Genomic DNA, 17,800 nt, shown 5'->3' on the forward strand with positions numbered 1-17,800 from the left:
GAGGTTCCTCTTGATTCCAGAAGTGTTCTATTTTTCAGGGGTTTTGGGTCCACTACTTAAACCCCTTTCTACCTTTGAATTAGGCAACCTTCAAAAGGAAAGTCTCTCGTTTGTAAGATCCTGTCTTGCCTGGGCCAGGCCCCAGACACACACCAGGGGGTTGGAGACTGCATTGTGTGAGAGCAGGCACAGCCCTTTCAGGTGTAAGTGACCACTCCTCCTCTCCCTCCCAGCACAGATGGCTCATCAGGATATGCAGGCTCCACCGCAGCTCTCTTTGTGTCACTGGCTAGAGGAGAGGTGCAAACAGCCCAACTGTCAATCTGACCCAGACAGGGAATCCACAGAGTCACAGAATGGTTCAAGCAAGAAAATGCTTACTTTCTAAAAGTAGCATTTCCAAACACACAATCTAAAAACAAACTTCACTAAAAGATTTATTTTAAAATTGTGAGTTCAGAGAAAACTAAACTCCACATTGCTATCTGCTCCCATAGGGAAGCTGCACTTTAATAATTAATAAAGGCAGCCTCCATGTTAACCTATAAGAAAGATACGCTTTGTACAGAGAAAACCGAATTTGGCAGTATTTCACTGTCAGGCCATATAAAACACATCAGTATATGTCCTACCTTAAACATACACTGCACCCTGGCCCTGGGGCTATCTAGGGCCTGCATTAGAGGTGTCTTACATGCAAGAAAAGGGAAGGTATAGACCTGGCAAGTGGGTACACTTGCCAAATCGAATTGGCAGTTTAAACTGTACACACAGACACTGCAGTGGCAGGTCTGAGCCATGTTTACAGGGCTACCCTTGTGGGTGGCACAACCAGTGCTGCAGGCCCACTAGTAGCATTTGATTTATAGGCCCTGGATACCTCTAGTGCACTGTACTAAGGAATTACTAGTAAATCAAATATGCCAATCATGGAAAGCCGATTACACATACATTTTTCATAGGAGTACTTCCACTTTAGCACTGGATAGCGGTGTCAAAGTCCCCAGAGTATAAAAAAACAGCAAAAACAGAGTCCAGCACACATCAACAACCTGGGAAACAGAGACAAAAAGTTAGAGGAGGCCACGCCAGGGATGCCAAGTCTAATGGTATGTATATGGCCCTGCCTTTCCTGTCAGTACTGCCACTGAAGCTGAAGATGACACAGTTGTTCTCTGGGGCTAGCAGCGTAATTTAGGCCACACACTCACCCTGTCCAAATAATGACAGGGCCCACCTACAGGTCACTTGTTAGAGTGTATGGAGACTGGGTGAATCAAAGCTTGTTGCAAGTGCCAGCATGGGTCATAGTTCTCTGAGGCACAGCATTACAAAGACTGCAGGTGGTGGTCACACTTCTCTTCATTGGTGAAATGCGCTGGGATCATATGGGGAGGCATGGAGACCCATTCCAAACATTCAGTTGGCTCCAGCAACGTACCCAGTTATCAGAGGTGACCATAGGCAACAGCCATACTTCAAATGTCAGCACAATACTTCAGGTTCAAATGGGTAGATGTATGGAGACACTCTTGACTCTGTCAGCCTTGCAGTGTTCCTCAGGTAAGTCCTCTCTTCTAGGAACTTGTTGCTTTCAGGTCACCACAGCAACATTTCTCCTCTGTGTGAGAAAGGGCCTCTTTTGACATGGTAACTCCCTACTTTTTACTGGAAAATGATTTGGTTTCAAACTGTAAGTGCCCTGTGCTCCTACTAAACGGGTTCCCAGGACCAGATCCCTTTCCCCAAAGCTGTACTATTTTTGGCACTTCAGCCACCTCCGTAGGTTCCTAGTAAACTGTACCTATGGTACAAAGTGCAAGGGTACTGAAAGGGTCCCCCAGAGCTGGAGCACCAATTGTGCCATTCTGAGAGGCCCCACTCTAGCCTCAGGCAGACTGCCATTGCAAGTGCATGACAAGGTGTATCCAAAAGTTGCAAACACGACATGGCACTCACCAAGAGTAACATGTCCACTAACACTGCATGCAATATAGGTAAGTCACCCTTCTGGCAGGCCTTACAGCCCTAAGGCAGGGTGAACTGTAATACATGTGAGGGAATATGTTTGCATGAGCAAATATGCCCCTATTGGGTCTTTGCTGAACTCTCAGACACAGTAAGTGTAGAGGGAAGCAAAGGCATGTGCTGGACACTGGTCATTACAATTTCCCCAGCTACATGACAGCCACTCTGAACCCTGGGTTGTTTGGTTACCAAACAACTCAGAATAATAAACCAACCCTGATGCCAGTGTTGAATTTATTATAAAATGCACTGCGAAGGGCACATTAGAGGTGCCCCTGCAAAACCTAACAGCCCTGGCATGGTTGCTGACTGGTCCTAACCAGCCTGCCACTGCCAGACATGATTCTGGACTCCTGGGGTGAGAGCCATTTGCTCTCAGGAACCAGAACACAAAGCCTTTCCTGGGTGGATGCGTTACACCTCCTTCCCCAGACAGGCACCCTGCACGAGCCGTTACTCTCAAAGGCTTTACTGCCTTTGAAGTCCGCCCGCCTCTGCTTCTAGTAGCAAATGGCAACCCAATGGTTTTCCTGCACTTTAGGTAGGAAACCGACTGGACAACTAGCAAGGATAGGTGGAATGGCCACTCCCAGCCTGCACCACCCCTCAGGTATGGCAGATGAGGTGACCAATACATTTCATTTTCCCCCCATCTTGGAAGGCAATTAAGGTAAGCGATGTGACCCCTTCTCACAGGAAGTAGTCACTTAGTGAGTGTAGCTACCCTAAGGTAGGTGGCCCATTGGCCACTACCAGGTACACCCCATAACACCCCCTTAATGCAGTATTTAGTGGGCGGCCTTAGACCAACAGATCAGATTTGATGGACACAAGACGACCAGGAACAAAGAAGATCCGAGCTCTGAGAACAGAAGTCCTGCAGCACAAAGAAAAAGGCGCCAAACCCTGCCTGCTGGTCCTAGGACTCGACCATCACAGCTGAGGTGTCACCTGGAAACCTACAGGACTCTACAAAAACCCCAAAGAACCCCCAGCCTTCTGAAAATCACCAAGAACTTCCCTCTGAGTAAAGGTATCACTGTCCTGCATCCTGCAAGCAAGGAACCAGTGAACTCCAGTTCACTGACCGGCTGCTGATCAATGAACCAGACCCTGCAGCCTGACCAAAAACCACATGATGGACCCAAAGGAAAAAAATACCTGTGTGTGCCAAGTTTGGTGGCACTGGGACTTTCAGGGCCTCAGACATGCCATTACCAAGGGCACTGGACCCCCAACATCGGACACCAAGAAGCAAAGTGCATCCCGGATTCTCAAAAGCCCAGAAGCAACCACCAGTCGAGAGACTTCAGGACACCCAAGAACCACCCCTAGAGTGGCCCTGCTGACCTGCAATCTACCCTCCAAGTGACCTGTTCCTGGCTCCGAAGACTCACAACTCCTGGCTGACCTATCTGCGCTGCACCGGGCCTTCCTGGCCCCTGCATTGACAAACTGTGCTCTAGGGGTCCCACTAACCCCTTGCGACCTCCACCCTCCAAGGGGACCCACTGGACCTTCCTTGAAGCCCAACTGTGCAGTTGTTTCCAAGTGGCCCCCCTCTACATTTGTGCACCAGCTCCAGGACTTTCAGCTCCTGCCCCCACTTGAACCGGGAACCGCCCAAACTTCTTCGGATGGCCCGCAGGACATCTCGACTACCTCAACCTAGGAACAGAAAGTGACACTTGTGAAAGCATTGCTTGATTTTATATGCAATTTTAAAGATTTTCCCACTAGGCCTGGTAGTGGTCACGAATGAGCTGCGTGGAGACACAGACACACATGCTTCCTCTGAGAAACTCTCTCTGCCTAAGCAGGGGGGCGGTTGTTTGTTTTGTATGCAGTAATGTCATCAGCAGGGCTACACCACACAGGGTGGCACAGGAGCTCCAGGTGTTAAAGGGGAGTTCCCTACGACCGCACCTGGCTTATGGACACAACACCCCCGCTTTACCCTCGGGTATCCCGGGCTTTACCTCCTCCCACCCCCGGGGTGGGATTTATCCCAGTGGTGACCTTCCTGCCAGGTGCTTGACTGTCCTCCTATACTTACATTTTATCTAAGGGCCATTATTCATGCCTGAGCTAACGGCCCAATTCTTCAAAGGGCCTCCCGCATAGAACGCTCTTACTTACACGTTTTTCATTTGGAATTTTGATGCTGAAGTTCGGATCTGTTCATCGGCACCATTAATCGACTAGTTTTTATCTCTGTTGTAATCTGTAAAGCACTGGAAAGTGCATGGTCCAGGTTCGAGTAACACAATCATAATAAAAATAAATAATAATAACTGCGCAGAAAACCAAGAGATCCGTCCTCCTACTCTAGCATTTACTTCTGGTGCTGACCCTGTGGTCGGTGACCCGGAACAGGAAATGGGAACCGTCCTGCTACGCACCAGTGGTCACAGAGGTGGAGCTCACCGCGCATGCGCAGAGCAGAGATACTGCCGTTTCTGGGTTGTTTCCCTTGACTGGTGCGCATGTGCAGAAGTTCTGAAGGTAGTGTGAGTTGGCCCAGTGAGCATGCGTAGCGTCAACGCTCTGGAGCGCAGACCGGATATCCGGCGCCCGTGACCTTCCCCAGGTGGCGGCCGCGGGAGACGGTGCTGAGGTAGGTGGCGGCGTGTGAAGGGATGAGTCTGAGGTGCCCGGCCCGGCTGGGTGCACTCGGGGGGCCCTCGGCGTAACGTCCTGGTTTCCAGGTGACCCCGGCCCATGTGCCTGGATCAGTCAGTCGCTTGTACGCGGTATATCCCCCGCTGCCGGCTGCTCACTCCCAGAGCCGCGTCTTGAGCTCCGTCCTGAACTCTCTGAGGGGGGTGTAGTTCTCCTGCCTCCAGCTCTGCGTCTCCTGGCCCTGGGGGTGGCGGCGAGGGGGGGTGCAGAGGGTCAGGAGGTGGTGGTTGGGCCGCTCCTGTGCAGGCGCTTGAAGCTGATGCGTTCGTCGCCCGGAGCCCGTGGAGGTCTCTGAGGTGGCCGTGGCGAGGGGTGTCCAGGATGAGTCTGGCTGCTGCGTTCGGTATTCTCTGCAGTCTTGCTTGTATCCTCTTTGTGATGCCGGCGTAGAGTGCATTGCGTAGTCCAATTTGGTGACTGACCTTCTTGTCTCAGCCGGGATCCACTTGAAGATCTTCTGGAGGAGACGCAGAGTGTAGAAGCAGGACGACGGAACGGCATTGACTTGACAAGTCATGGAAAGCGGAGAGTCCATGATGATACCCAGATTCCATGTGGGGGCGTTTCTTAGGTCAGTTGGCCACCAGGACTCATCCCAGGTGGAGGCGTGGAGCAGATTATAAGAGTCTCCGTCTTCTCTGAGTTGAGTTTGAGGCAACTGGTTTCCATCCAAGCAACGACTGCGCTCATTTCGGTGTGGACATTTCTCTTGGCTGTTCATGGGTCAAGGTGAGCATCAGTTCGGTATCGTCAGCATAGCCGACAATGTTTAGGCCATGCTGTCTAGCGATTTTAACAATCAGGACCATGTAGATGTTGAAGGGGGGTGAGCTTAGTGAGGATCCTTTGGGTGCCGAGGTGAACGGTGGGAGTCTGACAGTTTGGATTCTTAAAGTGAGGAAGGATTAAATCCATTACAGCCCTTTGCCACGGATGCTGGCGTCGTGGAGCCTGGTGCAAAGGGTATAGTGGAAGACTGTCGAATGCGATGGAGAGGTCGAGGAGGATGAGGGTAGCCATATTTCCATGGTCCAGTATGTCGCGGATGTCAAGGAGTGCAGTTCTGGTGCTGTGATTGCTCCTGAATCCAGACAGGGAGGGAGTTTAGGATTGTAGGAGGCTGGACTGGCTTGTAGTGAGTACCAAGGGGTACTTGCACCTTGCACCAGGCCCAGTTATCCCTTATTAGTGTATAGGGTGTCTAGCAGCTTAGGCTGATAGATAATGGTAGCTTAGCAGAGCAGCTTAGGCTGAACTAGGAGACGTGTGAAGCTACTACAGTACCACTTAGTGTCATATGCACAATATCATAAGAAAACACAATACACAGTTATACTAAAAATAAAGGTACTTTATTTTTATGACAATATGCCAAAGTATCTTAGAGTGTACCCTCAGTGAGAGGATAGGAAATATACACAAGATATATATACACAATAGCAAAAATATGCAGTATAGTCTTAGAAAACAGTGCAAACAATGTATAGTTACAATAGGATGCAATGGGGAAACATAGGGATAGGGGCAACACAAACCATATACTCCAGAAGTGGAATGCGAACCACGAATGGACCCCAAACCTATGTGACCTTGTAGAGGGTCGCTGGGACTATTAGAAAATAGTGAGAGTTAGCAAAATAACCCACCCCAAGACCCTGAAAAGTGAGTGCAAAGTTCCCCTAAGGACAAAATAGTCGTGTTAGAGGGAGAATGCAAGGAAAACACAAATCAGCAATGCAACAACGATGGATTCCTGTCTGAAGGTACCTGTGGAACAAGGGGACCAAGTCCAAAAGTCACAAGCAGCTCGGAGATGGGCAGATGCCCAAGAAATGCCAGCGGTTGGTGCAAAGAAGCTCTTACTAGGCTGAAGAACTGTGAATACTGCAGGAACGACAAGGGCTAGAGACTTCCCCTTTGGAGGATGGATCCCCCACGCCTTGGAGAGTCGTGCAGAAGTGTTTTCCCGCCGGATGGACGCCAACAAGCCTTGCTACACACAAATCGTGCGTTTGGCGTTTTTGGACGCTGCTGGGGCCCAGGAGGGACCAGGAGGTCGCAAATTGGACCTGCAGAGAGAGGGGACGTCGAGCAAGACAAAGAGCCCTCACTGAAGCAGGTAGCACCCGGAGAAGTGCCAGAAACAGGCACTACGAGGATGCGTGAAACGGTGCTCGCCGAAGTTGCACAAAGGAGTCCCACGTCGCCGAAGACCAACTTAGAAAGTCGTGCAATGCAGGTTAGAGTGCTGTGGACCCAGGCTTGGCTGTGCACGAAGGATTTCCGCCGGAAGTGCACAGGGGCCGGAGAAGCTTGCAAAGTCGCGGTTCCCAGCAATGCAGCCCAGCGAGGTGAGGCAAGGACTTACCTCCACCAAACTTGGGCTGAAGAGTCACTGGACTGTGGGGGTCACTTGGACGGTGTCGCTGGATTCGAGGGACCTCGCTCGTCGTGCTGAGAGGAGACCCAAGGGACCGGTAATGCAGCTTTTTGGTGCCTGCGGTTGCAGGGGGAAGATTCCGTCGACCCACGGGAGATTTCTTCGGAGCTTCTGGTGCAGAGAGGAGGCAGACTACCCCCACAGCATGCACAAGCAGGAAAACAGTCGAGAAGGCGGCAGGATCAGCGTTACAGAGTTGCAGTAGTCGTCTTTGCTACTATGTTGCAGGTTTGCAGGCTTCCAGCGCGGTCAGCGGTCGATTCCTTATCAGAAGGTGAAGAGGGAGATGCAGAGGAACTCGGCTGAGCTCATGCATTCGTTATCTGAAGTTTCCCCAGAGACAGAGACCCTAAATAGCCAGAAAAGAGGGTTTGGCTACCTAGGAGAGAGGAAAGGCTACTAACACCTGAAGGAGCCTATCAGCAGGAGTCTCTGACGTCACCTGGTGGCACTGGCCACTCAGAGCAGTCCAGTGTGCCAGCAGCACCTCTGTTTCCAAGATGGCAGAGGTCTGGAGCACACTGGAGGAGCTCTGGACACCTCCCAGGGGAGGTGCAGGTCAGGGGAGTGGTCACTCCCCTTTCCTTTGTCCAGTTTCGCGCCAGAGCAGGGGCTAAGGGGTCCCTGAACCGGTGTAGACTGGCTTATGCAGAATTGGGCACATCTGTGCCCAACAAAGCATTTCCAGAGGCTGGGGGAGGCTACTCCTCCCCTGCCTTCACACCATTTTCCAAAGGGAGAGGGTGTCACACCCTCTCTCAGAGAAAGTTCTTTGTTCTGCCATCCTGGGCCAGGCCTGGCTGGACCCCAGGAGGGCAGCTGCCTGTCTGAGGGGTTGGCAGCAGCAGCAGCTGCAGAGAAACCCCAGGAAGGGCAGTCTGGCAGTACCAGGGTCTGTGCTACAGACCACTGGGATCATGGAATTGTACCAACAATGCCAGGATGGCATAGAGGGGGCAATTCCATGATCATAGACATGTTACATGGCCATATTCGGAGTTACCATGGTGAAGCTACATATAGGTAGTGACCTATATGTAGTGCACGCGTGTAATGGTGTCCCCGCACTCACAAAGTTCAGTGAATTGGCTCTGAACAATGTGGGGGCACCTTGGCTAGTGCCAGGGTGCCCTCACACTAAGTAACTTTGCACCTAACCTTTACCAGGTAAAGGTTAGACATATAGGTGACTTATAAGTTACTTAAGTGCAGTGTAAAATGGCTGTGAAATAACGTGGACGTTATTTCACTCAGGCTGCAGTGGCAGGCCTGTGTAAGAATTGTCAGAGCTCCCTATGGGTGGCAAAAGAAATGCTGCAGCCCATAGGGATCTCCTGGAACCCCAATACCCTGGGTACCTCAGTACCATATACTAGGGAATTATAAGGGTGTTCCAGTAAGCCAATGTAAATTGGTAAAATTGGTCACTAGCCTGTTAGTGACAATTTGAAAGTAATGAGAGAGCATAACCACTGAGGTTCTGGTTAGCAGAGCCTCAGTGAGACAGTTAGGCACCACACAGGGAACATATACATGCACACCTATGAGCACTGGGGCCCTGTGTGACAGGGTCCCAGTGACACATACATATAGGCCACAAACCTATGAGCACTGGGGTCCTGACTAGCAGGATCCCAGTGACACATAACAACCATACTGAAAACATGGTGTTTTCACTATGAGCACTGAGGCCTGGCTATCAGGATCCCAGTGAGACAGTGAAAACAGTGACAAACACCCTGACATACACTCACAAACAGGCCAAAAGTGGGGGTAACAAGGCTAGAAAGAGGCTACCTTCTCACAAGGATGTGATTCAACTCGGAATCCAGTGAGTTGCGTGTTGATGGCCTTTTCTGTTACTTGGCTGGAAAGGGGAGCAGAGAGATGGGCCTGTAATTCTTCATCTCCCTTGGGTTGGCAGTGTGTTTCTTTAGGAGAGGGTTGATCTCTACATGGGTGGGAAGGTGGTGGTTTTGATGGAACTGTTGATAGTCTGGCAAAGCTCTGGTGTAATGGTGGCGATAGCCAAGTTGGAGATGTGATGCGGGCACAGGTCTGAGGGTGCCTCTGAATGGATGGAGTTCATGAGTTTCTGGGTGTCTTCTGTGGAAATAGGGATCCAATGGTTCAGGGTCTGGTGCAGCGTGGAGTCTGTGGTGATGCTGGTGGGGGTGGGTTTTGGTTCCTGAACCCTTCGTTTATGTACTAGCTTTTCTGGTGGAAAAAGGTGGCTACGTTGTCGCATAGGTCTTGAGAGGGGGCGAGGTGTCTGGTCCGGGGTTTGTGAATTTCTTGACTATGGTGAAAAGCTCCTTGCTGTTTTGAGCATTGATGCTGATGTGTCTTTCGGTGGCAACTTTCTGGAAGGCTCTGATGCGCTGGTGGTGACTGCGCCTTTGTAGGCTGTGTGGTCTGCAGTTGTTTTGCTGTTTCTCCATTTTTGTTCCAGTTGTCTGGAGGTGCGTTTTGACTCTTGGGGATCTTTCATGAACTATCTAGGTTCCTTATGGTGCTGATTTCCAGCAGGTTTTCTGAGGGGGGCTATGGTGTTATCACGCAACCTGCACTGCTGGATCACCAAGTCGTTTGCGGCATCCATCGGTGGGGGAGTGGCTGAGCGCGTCAGTGAGTTGGGCTTTACTGACTTTGTTCCAGTTTCTGCTGGGGGCGGAGGCATGGTGGCATGCAGTGGTCTTTGTGAAAGCGAAATGGACACATCGGTCCAATGATGTTCGGAGGTGTGAGGGATGGTGGTGATGTTTCATGTCGTGAAGACGGTATTTGAGGGTGTGACCTGCTGAGTCAGTGGAGAGGTTTACTAGTTGCTTGAGACCAAGGGTGGCGAGGTTGTCCAGGAGAGTTGTGGTGTGTGGGTCATCTTGGTTATCAATGTGAAAGTTGAGGTCACCGCATAGGATGTAGTCGGTTGAGGCCGGTGCGTGGGGGTGGTGACGAGGTCGGCGATGGTTTCACTGAACTGGGTCCAGGGCCCGGGCGGTCTGTAGATGAGCATGCCACGGAGGGAGATGTTTAGGTTTGTCTGAATTTGGATGTGGAGGTGTTTTGAGGGTAGTTGTCTGGTTCTGTGTCTCAATGGTGGTCGACAGGCGGAGGATGTTCCTGTAGACTGGTGATGCCTCCTCCTGGTCAATTGACTCAGTCTTTGTGGGTGATTTTGTAGCCATTGGGAATGGCAGTGGCGATGTCTGGGGCTGAGGTGGGGCTCTAACCATATAAACAATAATATACTAAAAGCACAAATAATTATAATTTCTCTGTAAATATATATTCTATTATAAGATATAACAGATCTCCTTTCACAAAAAATATAAATACAAGATGTAGGAAGTTGGCTCTGTATATACTATCGCAAAGTGAGAGATAGTGTGCACAGAGTCCAAGGGTTCCCCTTAGAAGTTGATAGTGGCAAAATTAGATAATACTAATGCTCTATTTTGTGGTAGTGTGGTCGAGGAGTAGGCTTATCAGACGGTAGTGTTAAGCATTTGTTGTACACACATAAACAATAAATGAGGAACACACACTCAAAGACTTACTCCAGGCCAATAGGTTTTTATATAGAAAAATATCTTTTCTTAATTTATTTTAGAACCACAAGATTCAAATTTATGGTAAGTACATCAAATGCAGTGTACTTCACACAGGTAAGTATAAAACTTTGATTTAAACAATAGTACACACAGTTTTGGTAAAAATGGCAAATAGCTATTTTAAAAGTAGACACAATGCAAAAATCAACAGTTTCTGGGCATGGTAAGTTTTGGTTAGTTTTGCAGGTAAGTAAAGCACTTAGACAGTTAGTCTCCTGTGCATAGGCAGCCCGCCATTGGGGGTTCAAGGCAACTCCAAAGCCACAGCACCAGCAACACAGGGCCAGTCAGGTGCAGAGGTCAGAGGAGGGCGCAAAACAAATATGCGCCTATGAAGAACAGGCGTGCTCTGGTACTAGACTGCTAACAGGTAAGTACTTGCGTCCTCAGGGAGCAGACCAGGGGGATTTTGTAGAGCACTGGTTGGGTGGGGCGGGGCACACAAAACACACCCTCAGCGGCACATGGGTGGCCGGGTGAAGTGTGCAAAGTAGGCGTCATGTTTGCTATTGAAAGCAATGGAGGGACCCAGGGATCACTCAGGCGATGCAGGCAGGGCACAGGGGGGCTTCTCTGGCCAACCACCGACTGGGCTATGATGACGGCCGCCTGCAGGGCACCCCTGCATTGGTAGGTGGTTCCTCCCGGTCCTGGGGGCTGCAGGTGCAGTGCTTGATCCAGGCGTCGGGTTCCTTTGTTACCAGGTAGTCGCGGTCAGGGGGCGCCTCTGGATCGTCTATGCAGGCGTTGCTGTGGGGGTGCAGGGAGGTAAACTCAGGGTGTCCACGTCGTTTGAGTCACCTGGGAGTCCTCTCTGTGGTGTTTGTTGTCCTGGACTCGAGCCGGGGGCATCGGGTATAGTATGTGAAGACTCACGTTTCTGGCAGGAAGTGAGTCTCTTTAAAAGTTGCATCTTTGTTGCAAGTTTGTTGCTGTTGCTGAAAAGTGCTGCTGTTCTCGGGAGGTTCTTGGTCCTTTAGATGCGGGCAGTCCTTTGAGTCCTCAGAGGGCGCTAGTCCCGCTGGATGCGTCACTGTGCAGGTTCTTTGAGTCGGGAGACAGGCCGGTAGGGCTAGGGCCAAGTCAGTTGTTGTCTCCGTCATCTCTGCAGGGCTTTCAGGTCAGCAGTTCTTCTTTCTTCAATCAATCAATCAATAATATTTATAAAGCGCCCTACTCGCCCGTGAGGGTCACAAGGCGCTAGGGGGAGAGGGTTACTGTTGCTCAAAGAGCCAGGTCTTGAGCTGCCTCCGGAATGCGAGGTGGTCTTGAGGTTGGCGGGGAGGGAGTACCATGTCTCGGCCACCAGGTAGGAGAAGGATTTCCCACCTGCCGTGGTGCTGCGGATGCGAGGGACGGCGGCGAGTGCGAGGCTGGCGGAGCGAAGTTGACGGGTGGGCGTGTAGAAACTGAGGCGACGGTTGAGGTATTCGGGTCCCTTGTTGTGGAGGGCTTTGTGTGCGTGGGTGAGGAGCCTGAAGGTGATCCTTTTGTTGACGGGTAGCCAGTGCAGGTGTCTCAGGTGGGCGGAGATGTGGCTGTGGCGGGGTATGTCGAGGATGAGGCGTGCGGAGGCGTTTTGTATTCGCTGAAGACATTTCTGGATTTTTGCGGTGGTTCCTGCGTATAGGGTGTTTCCGTAGTCCAAGCGGCTTGTGACGAGGGCGTGGGTCACAGTTTTTCTCGTGTCGGCGCGGATCCAGCGGAAGATCATGCGGAGAGTGAGGAAGCAGGAAGACGAGACGGCGTTGACTTGTTTTGTCATGGTGAGAAGCGAGTCCAGGATGAATCCGAGGTTGCGTGCGTGGTCTGAGGGGGTTGGTGCGGTGCCCAGGGCCGAGGGCCACCAAGCATTGTCCCAGGCAGACGGGGTGTTTCCGAGGATGAGGACTTCCGTTTTGTCAGAGTTCAGCTTCAGGCGGGTGAGTTTCATCCATTCTGCGACGTCTTTCATTCCATCCTGCAGGTTGGTCTTGGCTATGGTAGGGTCCTTGGTGAGGGAAAGTATCAGCTGGGTGTCGTCGGTGTAGGAGTTGATGTTGTGTTTGCGTGCGATGTCGGCGAGGGGGCTCATGTAGACATTGAAGAGAGTCAGGCTGAGCGAGGAGCCCTGTGGGACGCCGCAGATGATCTCGGTGGGGTCCGAGCAGGACGGCGGGAGGTAGACTCTTTGGGAGCTGTTAGAGAGGAAAGAGGTGATCCAGTTCAGGGCCTGTCCTTGGATACCGGTGGAGCGGAGGCGGGATGTTAGGGTGCGGTGGCAGACAGTGTCGAAGGTAGCCGAGAGGTCAAGGAGGATGAGGGCGGCTGTTTCTCCATTGTCCAGCAGAGTTCTGATGTCATTGGTGACTGCGATGAGGGCGGTTTCCGTGCTGTGGTTGGCTCGGAATCCGGACTGGGAGGGGTTGAGTAGGTTGTTGTCCTCAAGGAATTTGGTCAGTTGCTTGTTGACGGTCTTTTCGATGACTTTGGCAGGGAAGGGGAGGAACGAGATGGGGCGTAAGTACTTCAGGTCACTGGGGTCCGCCGTAGGTTTCTTCAGGAGAGCGTTGACTTCTGCGTGTTTCCAGCTCTCGGGGAAGGTGGCAGATGCAAACGAGCTGTTGATGATGGTCTGGAGATGGGGGGGCGATGATGTCGTCGGCTTTGTTGAAGATGAAGTGAGGGCAGGGGTCCTGAGGGGGCACCGGAGTGGATGGTCTTTATGTTGCAGGAATCTGATTTCCTGGGTTCAGGGTCGTCCCTAAATAATACATTTAGGGGTGTGTTTAGGTCTGGGGGGCAGTAACTAATGGCTACTGTCCTTGAGGGTGGCTACACCCTCCTTGGGCCTCGTCCCTGAAGGAAGGGGGGCACATCCCCATTCCTATTGGGGAATCCTCCAAAACCAAGATGGAGGATTTCTAAAGGCAGAGGTCACGTCAGCTCAGGGCACCTTAGGGGCTGTCCTGACTGGTAGGTGACTCCTTGTTTTTCTCATTATCTCCTCCGGACTTGCCGCCAAAAGTGGGGGCTGTGTCCAGAGGGGCAGGCATCTCCACTAGCTGGGATGCCCTGGGGCGCTGTAACAGGCATGAGCCTTTGAGGCTGACCACCAGGTGTTACTGTTCCTGCAGGGGGAGGTGAGAAGCACCTCCACCCAGTGCAGGCTTTGTTCCTGGGCACAGAGTGACAAAGGCACTCGCCCCATGTGGCCAGGAACTCGTCTGGTTTTGGCAGGCTGGCAGAAACTAGTCAGCCTAGCACTAGGAGTCGGTCTGTATTCAGGGGGCATCTCTGAGATGCCCTGTGGGTGTATTTTACAATAAATCCCACTCTGGCATCAGTGTGCATTTATTGTGCTGAGAAGTTTGATACCAAACTTCCCAGATTTCAGTGTAGCCATTATGGAACTGTGGAGTTTGTAATTGACAGACTCCCAGACCATATACTCTTTATGGCTACTCTGCACTTACAATGTCTAAGGTTTGGCTTAGACACTGTAGGGACATAGTGCTCATGCACATATACCCTCACCTGTGGTATAGTGCACCCTGCCTTAGGGCTGTAAGGCCTGCAAGAGGGGTGACTTACCTATGCCACAGCCAGTGGTTTGTGGGCATGGCACTCTGAGGGGCGTGCCATGTCGACTTAGTCATTTTCTCCCCACCAGCACACACAAGCTGTGAGGCAGTGTGCATGTCGTGAGTGAGGGGTCCTCAGGGTGGCTTAATACATGCTGCAGCCCTTAGAGACCTTCCCTGGCCACAGGGCCCTTGGTACCATTTACAAGGGATTTATCTGTGTGCCAGGGCTGTACCAATTGTGTTAACAAAAGTACAGTTTAGGGAAAAAACACTGGTGCTGGGGCCTGGTTAGCAGGATCACAGCACACTTTCAATCATAACTGGCATCAACAAAAGGCAAAAAGTTAGGGGGTAACCATGCCAAGGAAGGCATTTCCTTACACAAGATATACATCTCATTTAAATTTGATCCAATGTATCATCCCAAACAAAATCAGAGATCCACTTAGGTCTGCATCGAATTCTCCAGTTGTTGTTTTCTCTGGGCATTGCTATTAACAACAGGTATGTTGTCTTCAATTTCACTTGTGTTAACCGAATCAGTGGTCAACTCACCCTTCCATGTGACTTCATTGCCTACTTCTGTTTCTCGTCTCACCATCATTTGCCATTTCAATATCAGTCCTTTAAACTTTATCAGACACTATATTCTTACTGATATCCTCCATCTCATCTGGTCCTACACCAGCACTCACACCTACATTTACCGCACCTTCACTGATACTTACACAGTGAACTCCTTCACGTGTGCTTACACTAACATCATTCCCTTCTCTTTGACTTGCTAACTCGTCTTCCCACCAATTATCAAGGTTCCTTATTTGTATCACATCTCTAGTCCTTTCTCCAGAGACTATGGCATTTCCACTTACATTCAATTTGACATATAATGTGCTCTCTCCTTTTAAAACCGCAATTCTAAGATTCCATACCTTTCCATCACTTGAATGAACAGCATTCTGGAACACTTTGGTTATCTTCATAGGTTCAGAAAATTGACACACTTTTTTAAAAAAATTTTTTTTTTTACTTTCCATTGTTTCTTTACCCACATACCTTATTTTGTCAGTTTTATCAGACCCAGTCTTAAGATGAAATATTTCTTTATACTTTTGATGTTTGACAAGAATAGTCCTCTACAATAGCATCAGACGTCTGCGGCAACCATTCAGGGTTTAACTTAGTTCTCGCTTCCCTTCCTCTCATAACTTCAAATGGAGGTACACCCAAGGCTTTGTGAGACATAGTTCTACACATCCATAAGGTTTTACAAATTCGAACTTCTTAATCTCCTCCATTCTTTACAGCTAATTGTATAGCACTCTTCAAAACTCTTTTGACCCTTTCAATCATTGCATTACCACTGGGATTCGACAAGTAGGTGGTTCTATGCTTAACCCCCACTTTTTCAAAATAGTCTTTCACCAATTTAGATAGGAACTGTTCCTCATTGTCACTAATGATTTTCATAGCCAACCATTCATCAACACATACCTTATCAAGAAACTGCAAATTTAATCACAGGCCATCTTGAAAACTCGTCAATAAGACCAATAAAGTATTTTGCTGGTGTACCTATTGGTTCCATGATATCTATAGCCACTGTATGCCAAGGTTTCTTAGGACCAGTTGGTTCAGAAATGACCGGTTTTAAAGTTGTAAGTGATTTATCCGAATAAGCACACCACATAAAATTTCTTACAATTCTCTCAGCATGCATGTCTACTCCTGGGCACCAGTACCATTTTTGTATCCTTTGGTCTTTACAATGTCACCGTGACCTTCATGACACAATTTTAAAATATAATTCCTTAATGTAGTAGGTGGAATAATTATGTCACCTTTGTGAACATGACCATGTATAACATAGAACTAATTTATTTTCCATAAAACTTTCAGAGCCTTAGGAATTATTTGTTTTCTTTAACCACCCTTGTTTAAAAAACGTAATGACTTTTGGCAAGCTAGTATCTAAAAAGTAATGTTTGTTCCACTCCTCTTCTTTCAACCTTGTTGCTTCCTGATCATGAATCAAGGCTACTTGAAATAGTCCCATTCATTTTCTTGACCTTCGTGTATGTCAGTTGGCAACCGAGACAAAAAATCTGCTAGTACATTCTTTTTGCAAGGCACATATTCTATTTTGTAAATATAGACTTGTAGTCTCGTAGACATGCTAGCTATCTTTGCAGATGCATTAAATAAACCTTCATTAGTCAAACGTGTTACCAAAGGTTTGAGATCTGATCACACTTTGCATTCCTTACCCAACACAAAACATCTAAAATGTTCCAGTGCCCCTTCCTTTTCTATAACAGAAAACTTTTCTTCTGCAGGAGACAATGCACGAGAGGCACAAGCACTAAAATTCTCCTTCCCCTCAGAATTCACTTGTGACAGAACACTTCCTAAACCTTTGTTACTGGTGTCTACAGTTGATAACATTCTCTAATTCTGGGTCAAATTCTTTTTAAAAGCTTTCACAATATATTCTTTTACATATTCAAATTCTCTTTTACAGTTCTCAGACAATTGAAATGTGACTTTTTATTTTTTATTTGTTAACAGTAGTCTTATATCAAACACTCTCCTTGAAAAATCCTTTACAAATTTAGAATAAAATTCTACAAAACCTAGAAAGGATCCCACTTCATTTTAGTTAGTCGGATGTGGAGCAATCTGAATAGCTTCCACTAATGATGGTTTGGTAGAAACACCTTCTTTACATAGAACATGACCCAAATACGTTACTGATCTTACTGCAGTTTTGCATTTTGAATGTTCAACAGTCAAACCACGACTTTCAAGAACACTCAAAACTTCTAAGATTTTATCAAGTTCTTTTTTATCCTTGCCAAAAACTAAAATATCATCCAGGAAACACCTGATATTTTTGTGCTTAACAAACAATTTGTACATGAGTCTTTGAAATATGTCAGCAGCTGAAGCTAAACCGAAAGGCATACTTTTGTATTAGAAACAGCCTATAGAAGTGATAATTGCAGTACGATTTACTCTCCTCACTGAACTGGATCTGATGATAAGCTGCAGATTAATCAATAGTGGCAAACCACTTGGCATCCTTCACCAAGGCCAACATTTCCAAAATTTTAGGCAATGTAAATTTGTCCACTAAAATGTTGTTGTACAAATGGCATAGGTCAATTCTTAACCTAATTTTACCTTTACCACGTCTAGCCACTACACCAGGTGACATCCATTCCGATGACGCAGTGGGTTCAATAATATCAGCTTCCACCAATTTTTCAAGTTCCTTTTCTAACTCTTCTCTCAGTAAGGTAGGAATGTTTCGTACTTTGTGTATTTTGGGGCAAGCATTACTTTTTAGAATAATCTGATGTTTGAAATTGTTACGATTTCTAATATTACCACTAAACACTTTAGGACATTTTTTTAACATTTCTGCTCCAATTCTCCTTCATCCATTACCATAACAGGTTCAGGGCTAT

At 48.7% G+C, this 17,800-nt stretch overlaps 1 protein-coding gene across 8 annotated transcripts in view; it reads left to right on the forward strand.

Annotated features, from left to right (window-relative positions):
* The first annotated feature begins 4,548 nt into the window (after nt 1-4,548).
* The window catches only part of LOC138249649 (zinc finger protein 420-like), a 61,779-nt gene continuing 48,527 nt past the window's right edge, over nt 4,549-17,800 (forward strand). For 4 of the 8 annotated variants that reach the window (XM_069203598.1, XM_069203596.1, XM_069203595.1 and 1 more), the window contains exon 1: nt 4,549-4,645. The gene's annotated coding sequence lies outside the window, so the exon portion shown is untranslated. The other 4 variants (XM_069203597.1, XM_069203601.1, XM_069203600.1 and 1 more) reach the window with 3 other exon arrangements.

This window comes from Pleurodeles waltl, chromosome 8 (assembly GCF_031143425.1).
Source record: "Pleurodeles waltl isolate 20211129_DDA chromosome 8, aPleWal1.hap1.20221129, whole genome shotgun sequence".
Classification (NCBI taxonomy): Eukaryota; Metazoa; Chordata; class Amphibia; order Caudata; family Salamandridae; genus Pleurodeles; species Pleurodeles waltl.